The sequence below is a fragment of the Cygnus atratus genome, chromosome 2 (genome assembly GCF_013377495.2).
Source record: "Cygnus atratus isolate AKBS03 ecotype Queensland, Australia chromosome 2, CAtr_DNAZoo_HiC_assembly, whole genome shotgun sequence".
Taxonomy (NCBI): domain Eukaryota; kingdom Metazoa; phylum Chordata; class Aves; order Anseriformes; family Anatidae; genus Cygnus; species Cygnus atratus.
Window position 1 is genome coordinate 87,278,187 of NC_066363.1, and position 13,014 is coordinate 87,291,200.

The 13,014-nt window shown below is 41.1% G+C and overlaps 1 protein-coding gene across 10 annotated transcripts in view; it reads right to left on the reverse strand.

Annotated features, from left to right (window-relative positions):
• GRB10 (growth factor receptor bound protein 10) overlaps positions 1-13,014 on the reverse strand; it is a 178,470-nt gene that overhangs the window by 97,665 nt on the left and 67,791 nt on the right. The window lies entirely within an intron of this gene.

Sequence of the window (13,014 nt, forward strand, 5' to 3'; positions counted from 1 at the left end):
ACAGAAAATCTACTTCAGCTTTCCAGAGAAAGGGGAAAACAGTGTTAACCTACTGACCCGTTAAGGCACTTCCAGTCAAAACTCAGGAAGCACAACATCGGATGGCAAGGGATTGATGAATTGAAATACTGTCTGCTGGCCACATGGTAAACACTTGGCAGACTGCATCTTATATTAGAAAGTCATATTTACGGGTGAGTGACTTTAAGAGGATATCCTGTATCAGCATGAGCTGTTATTTGACACAGCAAAGGTCAGGTTTACTTGAATCTTTATTAGTACTGCATATTTTTACATTGAGACTGCATATTTTTACATTGAGGAAACCAAGGAAGTATCTTAAAAATACTGTGTTTTCCTTATGCTTGCATGAATGAAAATTACTGGTTTTTAAAGTTTATTCTACCATCTCACCATATATACATTTCTATTCAAGATGATTTTCTAAAGTTTTACTCAGGCATCTTTTTCTTATCTCCTGTGTCAGAGGACAAGAAAAAAAAATAACGAGAGTGCAAATCAAATATGCACAAATAAGTAACACCCCAGCAGACAAGTCAGAGTTCAAAAAGGAGTTAAAAATTCAGACAGATGAGAAGAGCTACCACATGTCTTGCAAGTTTAAGCTATTAAAGGCAAGTTAAAAATGCAGTCAAAGCATCTATTGCTTTCCTTTAGGGAATGTGCGCTTTCCCTGATTAAACATCGTAATGCCCTGCTGAATAATCCCGGCTGAAGGCTCCTTACAACCCAATATAAACACTTCTGCTGGGATTAGTTACTCCCGCCCTGCCAAGAAAGCCCGAGCTTCACCCCCAGCTCCAGGAAACGGAGCCCGTAACCTCGTAAGGTGCTGCTCGGCCACGGCCAAAGCCCGAAATACCCTGCCCGCTGCTGAACTGGTGCCTGGGACTGCAGGCCGGGATCGCCACAGGACGAAGGCCGCGCGTCCCGTCCTGCCTGGCAGCCAGCATGCCCGGCCCTGCCAGCCTGCAGGGAGTCTCTCTGTTCGTTTTAAGGCCATTTTGTGGCAATCTGAGCAAAGCTTTCACGTGACAGGGGGCTGTGGATTAACCTGGGGATCCCGCCAGCGCATCCCTTCACACCGCGATGGATCCCGAGAGCCGATGCTGGAACGTCGTCATTATTAAATTAGGTGCGCACTTCCTCACTTGACAGCCGGGCTAACCCAACCTTTAGTCGACGTGACTTTAAACCACGAGTTTTTAAAATTTCCTTTGAACGGCTTTATTGCTGGCTTAGAGAGCATGCTGAAGAGGATGTAATGCAAGTTCCAGAAGCTGCACACAGCAATTAATGAATCAGCTATTCCTCTGGGTTAATTAAAGATTGCCTTGTCAGAACATAATAGTTACCTAGCTGTGACCCATGTACTTACAAAGCCAACAGGAATACATCATATTTCAAGGTACTTCTAGTCAGAGTTTAGTTAACAGAACTGAAGTCATGAAGAAGTACAATTCTTTAACAGCGGGGTAATTTGGGGTTCTTTTACCAGCTGCTTTAATAGTTTAGTATTAGCTCCAACTGTAATTTCAGTAAATTATCTACAAGAGACTGAACTGCGGGAGAGTCATTCGTAATTTCAACATCAAAAAAGCCTCCCAAGAGCCCCTAATTTCTGACTTTTGAAACTCGCAACTGAAATAACAGTGAGCAAGCTTCGCTACGTTAACATCATTTTACAGATGAAGAAGGCTGCTGTCAGATGTTTTCTTATTTCCACGGCAGCACCTGATACAAGCTTTCCTTACATTTCTTTGTCCTTCAAGGGGAAAGAACATTTTGGGGTATGCATCCGATTTCTGCACACGGGTAACTTTGCCCTTGAGTGGGCTGCCTATTTTAGGCTCTCCTTTCATGCAAGCCTAGCTCGGGAGTCAGCAAATCAAGCAGTACTTCTGGGTGCAGAACAAGGAGCTCTCCTCTGGCTCTGCCAGCAGAGAAAACCAAGTGACGAGAGTGGATAATTTAAGAATTACGACCGTAATATAGCGCGGACCTCTTTTGCTGTGTTAGAAGGGAACACCACAGCCCTGCTGCACGGATTCGCAGATGGCAGAGCATATTGCTGAAATCGCATCCCAAATGGCTGCCTGGAGCCACTGCTGCATGCGCCCGCGCTCCACACCACGACGTGGGAGCCGCACTTGGAAACGGGCAGCGACTTTCGGGAACCGGCACCTCCAAATGGCACTTCTCTCCCCTGTGACTATGCTGATCCCAAGAGCTCCCATTGACCGACTTCTTTTTTTAAAATATGAACAGAGGCTAAAACTAGGTCAACAAAACCAAGGAAATGCACAAAAACAGTAATGACAAACAAAAAAACAGAGAAGCCAGGATGACGCAGAACAGAACTGTAAAAAAGCTTCCTCAAGAGCCCAGCACTTCCCCTACTCAAGTCACACCACATGACTCATGTCACCCAACATTACTGTTCTGATACTCAATCGATATTGAAATCAATATTCAATTGATTTCACCAAGTGATAAGACAAGGGGAAACAGCCTCTAGTTGCACCAGGGGTGGCTTAGGTTGGATATTAGGAGAAATTTCTTTACCAAAAGAGTTATGCAGCATTGGAATAAGCTGCCCAGGGAAGTGGCTGAATCACTATCCCTGGTGGTCTTCAAGAAGCGCATGGATTTAGAAGTTAGAAGCATGGTATAGTGGTGGACTTTAGTACTAGGTTAAAGGTTGAACTAGATGATCTGAGAGGTCTTTTCCAACCTGAATGATTCTATGATATTAACTACTCATAGTCAACCACGCAAGACCAGCCATGATGCAAAAGAAAAATTAATTTACCATTCAAATCTTCAATGAAGAGCAAGCACATCAGCCTAAATATATCTAGGCCCAAGAAAAATACAAGTTATTTATGTTTCTTCTAGACTCACCAAATTAAGTTTCCTTTATAAATCAGCTACTCAAAATATGTTCCTCTACCATTTAACATTCTGCAGGCAAGCTGCACTATTTCAAGTAAGTTAGGATCACGTTCGCCTAAAAGTGAAAGCCACAGGCGTGCTATGCAGAAGACTCATCACAGTTCTACATGAGTCAAAACCAACTTGCCAGTTATGCCCATTTTCCTTATGAGACCCACACGCTTGGTTTTACAAGCTGTGTGCATTCCTGCTTTGGGTACTCAGGACACTCCATGATTTTGAAGACCCAGACTGCTGCGCTCTTCTTTGACTTGTCCGCTTTCCAGGTTGTGGATAGAGACCCTGGAGCTCCCACCTAGACATGCCTCTTTGTACGCCCACCAAGCAACTCTGGTGAAAGGACAGCGGACGTGCATTTTCTCCTGACCGTACTCTGTTAGCAAACCATCGCTTCTCACAAGGCATTCTCCATTTCTTTCACTCTGCTGGCAACCAAACTCCTGAAGCCCTGCAGCAGATGTGGCTGTGATGGACATCCGGGACCCCAGGTGCATCAACACTGGCAGGAGGTTAGAGAACCTGCTCACCTCACTCTTTTTCATGTCTGAAATAGAGCCCAGAAAAGCAGCAAAGACCGGTTCCTCCGCCAAAAGCACACCCACAAATCTACAGACCTAGACCTAGAAAGACTTAGACCTGGAAAGAGGCCATGCATGAAAAGGACAGAACTTAAAGCAGGCCAAAAGCATAGCTGTACAGCTGTAAAGCCTTAGCACTCTAAAGCACTTAATTTGATGGCTTTTTAACAACAGCAGCAAGTTCAAGTCAGCTGTTGTGATAGCAATACTCTAGCGATGTTCCTGCTTCAATCATCTTACTGAAGAAGCATGCAGTCAATGCTGATACCTTGGCCTTGGAGGGTGACCTGTATTGGACTTTAATATATTCCAGATTTGTTTTCTGATATGTATTTTTTTGTATCCAGTCTCTAAAACTCATCACGATCTGCTGAAGAATATTTACGATTATTCTTGAGCGTACAAACTATCTAACTACACACCTCACTGTGTGCACCATCCACTTGTCTTTCATTCACAAACCTCATAGGTTAGAAACCCTTTATCTGCAGCGCTTCAGATTTCAGGAGGACTGTGAATATTTTAGTATGCTTGAGCTCTCCAGGATTTTTCAAACACTTAGGGACAAACCACAAAAAGAATAATTCAGGTTTTTGTTGTTGCTGTTGAATAATAGCAAGTTCATAACTGAATTGCAAAGACAAAAAAAATAGTAGTCTTTTTTTAATATACAAACATACAAACTTATAAAAATTTACAAGTGCATGTACGCTTGCAAGCAACGTATACCTATTAGAAACATTAACAAGACATATAGCCAGTTTAAAACATGTACTTACGCAGTTACGAATCCACTCAGACAGTGGTGCTATAACATACCATAACATAATAGTGCATTGCTTCTAACCTCACGTTATACATGTCACAAACTGCCCACAATCTTGATTTGGACAGAAACACTCAAATGTTGTTACTGCAATCCTAACACCATTAATGAAATTACATACTAATTGCTTTGGTCAGTAGCACCTTATACACTTTAATTACTTAAGCAGCTGCTTGCTGTTAAGAACTACAAATTTAGCTATATCTTTTGTCCTATATTTTGGTTTACTCATGTTTATTTTGCCCCACTTTAAATCCGTTGTGGGTGTGGGTTTTTTGATTTATTTTTTTTTAGCTGAAAATATCGTTAGCTTGACAGAATCTTGTCCTTTTTAATAGGCACAAAAAGACTTAAAGAAATTAACAAATTCAGATTGATCTTCCCCTTGAAGCTTCTTGGCTTTAGGAAAGGTGCTGCAACCTTCTGAATCCTCAATGCAAGAATTTCAGCTGCTTTGAAATTATGCATTTCTAAAGTATCCTCACATGACACAGCTTGCCATCCTGAAGCGCTGTCATGAGCCACTTGCAGCACAGTGTTTACATAAAGGCAGGAATAAATACTCTAGTGCTTATCACAGGCAGATAAGTTCAAAGACAGTGATGACTGAGGTTTATTGTTACAATGCTGCACTGTGGTGAAAAATTTTACTGCACAACTGACATCTTACATCTTTACAACTCCTTTTTTCTGTAGATTTATTTTATTAAACAATTAAATTTGACTTTCAATATTACTGTAAATTTTCCCCTTCTATTATGTGAGCTTAAAAAAAGCCCCAACTTACTATCTCTGTTTTATAGATGATACAACAAATTACAGTTACAGAAACATGCCATTCCAGTTCATTTTGAGGCAATCTCAACACCACAAGAAGATTTTTCAAAGCTACAGACACCATAAATAATGCAACAGTGCATTATCATCTTCTGCTCCTCTTTGCATAATTAAAAATAATTTTATTTGGAACATTTCCACTGATGTCCTACAATCTTTTATTAGATCCTTAAGGAACCTGCAGACCACCTAACTACTAAAAGAAACAAACAAGCAAGGAGTTTTGCTTATTTGACAAATACACAACTTAAAGCACAAGCCGCAGCACCTGCACTGTTACAGCAGAATATACAGTTACCTGAAGGTACTTTAAAGTTTTAAGAGCAAAAAATCAATGAAGCTTGCTTCTGTTTTCTGATGTGCTTATACAACAATACATTCTTAACTGTGATCGTAAGATGGATGAAACTCCAAGTGTTTTGAGAACAGTAAAGATGTACTAAAATGTATTAAAGCACCATACGAAATACTAGAATTAGCTTCAAAGTCTTCTCCATCCCCAACAGCACTCCAGAGTGGTCACTCCACCTGAGCTTCCTTTACAGTTCCTGTGAACTCATTTTGGAAGTTACCTTGTATCAGCTGAAGAACAACATTTCCTTTTGTACTTGATTCAAATAAAATTCAGATTCTTACCCTCTTACTCTTTCTTCACAGGAGGCACCTTGCCAATGAGAGCCATTTACTTGCCTGCTCTTTTCTACCACATTAACTACTATAATGCCCACTCCTCCAATAACAACCCCAATTTTGCCCCCAATAACTAGCCCCTCTGTTGGCCCTCCAAAACTGAGGCTGTGTTAGATGACTCTGCCTTCCCACATGCTCTCAATAAAGCACATACTAAAGTAACCTAGATGCCTGCACAGGGCACACCAAATATTTTGACTGATGTTTTTTGGGCAGGCATTCATTAACGTGCAAAAAGCACTCCTGGCAGTTGTACCGGGTCAGTGAATAAAATGTGTTATGCTAAACAGCAGCATTTTTTTCCAGGACGATTTCATCTATATACAAGGGCCTATCACAAGTATAAAATACTGTAAATAGATCACAAGCCTACACTGATATTACTATACCCATAGAAGTTTTTGAAATAGATTAACCCCTCAGATCCTTCCAAGCCTATTTAAAAGCTATTTAAACCACACCACGAAAAATCTCTCTCAACTCACATAAATGAAACCACCAAGTATGTACCTAGATAACAGTACGAAGGCATTTCTTCCCTATCCCTTCTGTGTCAGAGTTGTGTTCACGATGAAGAGAGATCTACTGGTGAGGGCTGAGCCTTCTTTTGTGTTTGGGTGGCACAAACATTAGAAGGACTGATCTCAGGCTCGAGTTGAGATGCATGCAATAGTCAAAGTTATCCTCTTGAATTCACTGCCCTCACTCAGTATCGGTCTCTACGTTTGCCTGAAATTCAAAGAAAGGTTGCTCATGACCAAATTCATTGGAAATTCATTGGAAATGAATTTGCAATTCCACTGTTCTTCTTGTTAAATTATCTGTATTGCAGTGTAAATGTCTAAGAATGCTTTTACTGCGGCATTTCATTTCACTTGTCAAATCCGAATAAACTTCCTTCGGAGAAAGTGTTCCTTTGCTATTACAAGTACATTAGGAAGTGTGCCAGCACAGCTGTACCACCGGACCTCTGGGAGACACCAGACTCTGGGGAATGCAAATGGTCTGAGAACAGCCTACTTGAAAGGACATCTTTTTTCAGGGCAAAGTCATCAGTGCTGCGATCACAAAGTGCTCCTGCTCAAACACCCTCGCTGCAAGAAAGGAGGCTTTCACTCAAGCACTGTCTTGAACAAATTTCTCCACAACAGTCTCAATTTGCCTTGGAGCCAACAATCTGCCAGATTCATCTCTAGACTTGCTCTTTGGTGAGAGATCTCTCTGTTCTGTGTTTCACCAGCCTAACGCAGCAGGAGACGTGTATCCTGGCCCAAAGAGCTGTACACTATGGCCATACAGAGAGAGGGTTGAGAGGCTTTTTGTTTTGCTTTGTTTGGCTGTTTTTTTAAACATAAGGTTTACAGAGATACACAATGGTGGAAAGATATTACCACAAACATAAATACTGTATTAGTAGACATCTTGGCTCCTGCAGTAATGAAAATGAATTATATCTCTTTCAATAGTTACACTCCAGCTAAACACTAAAACCATCTTAGAGAAACTCCATGGCTTTTCACCGTGCTTTATGCCTCAAGTGGTTTTCCCTTATCTCCTAATCCCACATTTAATGCCAATTTTTTATTTTAGTAAATGTTCCAAGGTCAACTTGCAAGGCTGTTCACCATTCCCAACTTTGATTTCACGCACACACGCAGAGAAAACTTCAAGTACCCTTTTCAGCTTAATTCACCGGTCACGTCCCTGCTGTGAGTTCAGAATTAGGTACCTTCAATCCTCCTTAAATAAGACATCTACAGCACTTAAAAGCTGCATTATCTTTCACCACTTCTAGGTCACATACTGCATACCAACAAGTTCTTCTACAGGAAAGCTACCCGTCATGTCAAAGTAACTGTCTATGTTTTCCTCTATATCTTAGGATACAATCTCATGTATGTGCATGTGTTAATTTGTTCTTCCTGAACCTTTACTTTATTCATTACAGAAACAAGATAATGCACTGGGAATGAGACAACTTGCTCCCTTCCTTACCAGAGAGTGAAGCCCCATCCACTACACCATTCAGGACAAGAAGTCTTTGTATTTGCCCGCAGACTTTTACATCACACTTCATATGATATCCAAGCCTCAAAACAAAATCACTGATCTTTGAAATAGCCTTTGAGGTGAGGAGGTTTTCCACAGAGAGGTATATATTACCAAGAGAATTTACAGTGGAAATACTTCAGTCTTGATTACATCTCTCCAGGACTGGCTCCCCACTTAATACCATGAACAAAACAGGACTTCATCTGTGAAAACTGCATGCACCCCACGAAGCAGATCTCAACCACATACTTGACACAAGTTTTGCAATAGCAATATCCTCATTTTGCTGACGGGGAAAACTTGGGTAGACAACCAGCAGTGATTTGTTTCATTCCATGTAAGAGGTAATTTGTTGAACAAGCACTAACTCCTTGCCCAGCTCTGCACATGCCCAGTGGCCAACCCTAGCAAATATTTCACAACGCCTGCTAGGGGGGATAGTGAGAGTGGAGAGCCCATCGATGCTTTACTGAACCCAAGTGAAGAAATGGACACTTAGCAATGTCCTGCTATGATTCCTGTGGTCCAATTTCATTAAAGCCTCAGGGCAGGTCCAATTATTCTGAACAGCTTATAGCTGCCTGAGGTATAGATTACTAGCAACACATACAAATTAGTTCTGCTGCAGCCATAATTAATTGCTACAGTAGGCAATCTAGCTAGTTTGCATATGAGCATCAGAATCTCTCTACAACCCTGCAGTGCAGACTTCGGAGGCTTGTTACTGCATGCAACTTCCAAGAGGACTGACAAAGGAATCTTCCCCCCACATAGACCCCAATACTGATAAAGTAAGCAGCCATTTTGAGGTCACTTGTTGCTTTCAAACTGCCCTCTTCCAATGAGGACTTGCAGTGGGCACATACAAGTACACTGTATAGATGTAGGTCTTACAAAAAGAGCCAGCATGCTGCTGTCATCAGAACACATGCCATTTTATGCTAAGCCTGACTTCAGTCATCAACTTTGATTTTATTTTTTTTTAAAACCTCAGAAAATCATTTTGATATTTAAATAAACAACAGCTTTGCCATTAAGAAAGACTACTTTCACATTCACTCAACAACAAAAAATATTATTAAACAGGTATTTTTAGTGACATCCATTTCCTTGAGTAGACCGCAGTATATACTCCTCTTGACATGACTGAGTTGAGCTATACTTGCTGATACAGACCATGAACACATTCCAGTGAAACTTGTTTGACTCGACTAAAGGAAATACGTTCCTATGCTGGAAAAATCTTGAAATCTGCAGTCTTAGCTTCCCAGTCATCTGGCAGAACCAATGACTTTTATAAACAGATTAGGAACGGCATTTTTAAGAAAGACACTGTTTAAAGCTTTAACTTGAATTGGGCATTTTCCTCTCGGCTATAAGATGTGTTCCATCTTTACTTGGTGATGTAATTTGCCCTGCTATGCACAAAAGGATACTAAAATCTTAAACTAATTCCATTCTTGTCCAGACTACTTAACCTAAATTTGCCGTAGTTGTACCAGCCAACTTTTAAAATCCATTTGATTTTTAAGTACCATGCTAACTTTTGTTTAGCATTCATAATTTCTCCTCTAATTTAGACCTGCAAACAAGTGAAAAGGAAGTCCAGCAAGTTGTTGAATCGCAAGGAATCCTAAGGCCACAGAAGCTTTCGCCAAGAGATCTGCCGCATCTCAGATACGCCCCATTTCACGCTTGCAAACAAGTCTTACCTCCATCTCTTTCTGTTTCTTACCCCAGTAAATGCTACAGATTTAAACAGTGCTTGGTTTTATTTCTTTCTTTCAAAGGAAGCAAAGTTAAATTTATGTATTCATTTGTAAGATGATAAAACCTTAGTGTAGAGGATGAAGCTAAAAGGTAAATTAACACATTTTGTTCCACCTGAGGCACTGGAAAGAAGAGACAGAAACCAAATGTTAGGACACTTCATCATTAGGACAAACAATGGAAGGAAATAAAGAGCTGCACCGCCTGTTCTCCACCCTCTCACCACTTTGATAGAGACCAAAAATATAACCTTAAAGGTCAGGGAAAATAAAAACCTAAAAATTGAATGCACGTCTCCCAGAATTGTTTGCAGACAAGAGGGCTGCATTGTGTCAGCTATTAGAAATTATCTGCCATCACAAGAGAGATCAAAGGTACGTGGCTGATCAGAGACAGAACACAAATCAGTTCAGTATGCTTTAAATGGGGGGTAGGAGTAACTCAGGTCTTTATCTGAAGTTAAATGGATTTTATTCTGGGAAAAAATGATGTCTAGTCCCAAAATTGCTAAATGTACTGGTGAACTAAGGCTGTTAAAAGGTTTCTTGCCAAGCTCTAGTCTAGTCGGTTTCAAGAATTCAGGGAGTAGTTTCTGGCACAACAACTTCCTCTACTTTGCCACACCGCTGTTATGATGTTCTTAAAAATAACTTTCATAGGACTGGGTATGGGGTGTGTGGGGGGGTTGTCTTCCTGTTGCCTTATGATAGCACAGAGACACTGTGCCCTCAATAACGATTTACTGATTTCACCAAAGCAGACAGAGATTTTAAAAAAATAGTTCCCTCTTTGGTCACAGGAGTTTCAAACATCACATGTAATGCAGATACATTGCAATCAAATTCCCATTTACTTAGAGCTGATGCTCTTAAAAGTTGAAATAAGTAGAATATCTTTATTTCAGACTTGAACACAACAGTCATGAAACCAGATTAGCATCTTAGAGCTTTTCACGTAATCAAGTATTGAAAAACATTTTTTTCTCCATTAAAGCTGACCTTGCATAGTGACATTGCACTTTTATTTCAGAATTAGAGGTACTTATGCTTTAATATATATACATATTTAAGCAGCATATCATAACAGACAGTATAACTGCAGTGACGAAGATTGTTTCCATCTTTAAATATACCCTTCCTCTTTACATGTCAAATCACCTTTGCAATTTAGGATTTGATTTTGGTAAAGGTGTCAGAATTTGAAGTCAATATTACGATGCTAGAGAGACACTTTTTACTGAACGACTGCCTTTGTTATGGCATGATTAAAAAGTAGGCTACATAATAAATCAACTTTCCTAGCTGGAAAGCTCATTATACTGAGACAATTTAAGTGTCCACAGACATGTTTTGACATTTGGCCATGACACCTTCACTGAAAGGTTCAAAAAGTTCTTACATAAAGCAAAATACACTTAAAGCACACAACCCTAACAGGGAAAACTAACCAGAACCCAAGGATGTGCAGGAAGATGGGGGAACAGCACAGACAAGAATTCAGCTCAGCCATGTTAATTCATCCAGAATCTATCACAAGAAGAGCCTTTTCCCTGGCAGTATTGCTTTCCATCCTTCCATTCCCCTCAACATCTTGACAGTACAAATTTAGTCAGATTACAAAAGAAAACAAATAAAACATAACTAAAGGCAATAAAATTATTCCAGAAAACATATGAGCTCATCTCAAGGTTTTACAGTTAACTTACACTGATTAAATTAGAAGAGGACATTTCAAATCACTCAGCTCAATTATGGACCATTAACTCAAATTGAACAAATAAGCCACCTAGGAAGCAGAGGACAACCTGAGACCACAAGTCTCCCCATACCTGTTGGACAGTAAATAAATCAGCATATAAGACAATAAAAAAATATTGAAATCTATTGTACTTGGCTGCTTTAGTAATTTGCTTACAGAAAGGATGGGGATGATGTAAGTTGCTGCGTGACTAGATTTACACAGGAGAGAGCACACCAGCCATAGGATTTGGAGCTCATTTACTCACATAAAAAAAAAAGCAATATATGAGATAAGTGCATAAGAAATGAGCTGAGCCCAGGTACCTGGGAGAAGCACCTCACCATAAGTACGTCTTGAGACCGTGGTTTCCATCTAGCATCCAGGTTTCCCCAAGCACACCACTTCCATCAGAAGCTCTAGACTCTGGAGCTCACACACTACATATGAGTACTGTCTGCCATAATTTCCTGTCCATCACTGAAGTGGACTGCTGGTTTCTAAGGCTCATGCTTTACAACCCCAAGAACACATCCTCGGTCAATACTGGACACTGACAACAAAACATCTCAACTTAACCTTGCTCAGGTTTGACCATCAGCCTACATGGGGGCAAAAGCGATTTCTTAACACAAGATGGAAGGAAGAGTTCCTGTCAGCCATCACTGCCTGGGAGCCTGGACAGGAAAATGAGAAGCCTGAACAAAGTTCTCTCCAGGAAGGACTTCCCGATTGCTTTTCTCAGGGGGCCTCACAGCTTACGCAACGAGCTGTGTAGTTGTTCTCCTGCTAACCTGAGCGGACGGAGAGGCCTAGAGGGAGACAGGCCAGCAGCCAGCCACCGTAACACAACCAGAGGAGCCGCACGGGCACAGGAACCACCCGTGAGGGTGACGGCACCACTTGCTGCTCTCAGCCAATGTACCTCAGGGGAAGCGTGCCAGCAGCAAACAAATGCCTTACTTGAACGTTGGCCTTCTGTGGAGAGAAGAGGCCAGCACATCCACGCACCTACTGGCGCCCCAAGCCCTCCCTGACCACCCCCCAAAACAGCCAGTCGACAGCCATGCAATAGCTGAAGCACACAAGGAAATTTTTCCACATGATGTCCCAGAGTGCACCCCCCCACACACAAAAAGAGCATGGCCATGTGCCATCCCTCGTGTTACCTAGCTGTAACCTGGCTGAGGGATGCAAAATTCTGACTGCTCTGACAGTTGGCTTTAGCTCCATTTGAGTGGTAGCAGGAAACGCACATCCCTTAATTAAGGACAAAAGAGAATGAAAAAGGAAATTTTATTTTAGAGGGAGATGCTATTAAATAAATTACAGTATTTACGGTGATCTTGTTAGTCATCACTAGCATACTTTAGGCTTGTACTAGTGTCAAGCTAACTTGTTCTCAAATACATCCACACAAGGGGTGAGGGAAGTAAGCGCCCTCTCACACTGAGAAGCATCTAGACAGGAGCAACAAAATCACAGTATCCAGATACCAAATTTACATCCTCCCCTCCCAGAGCCTCAGGCAGGAATTGAGCAAGAGTA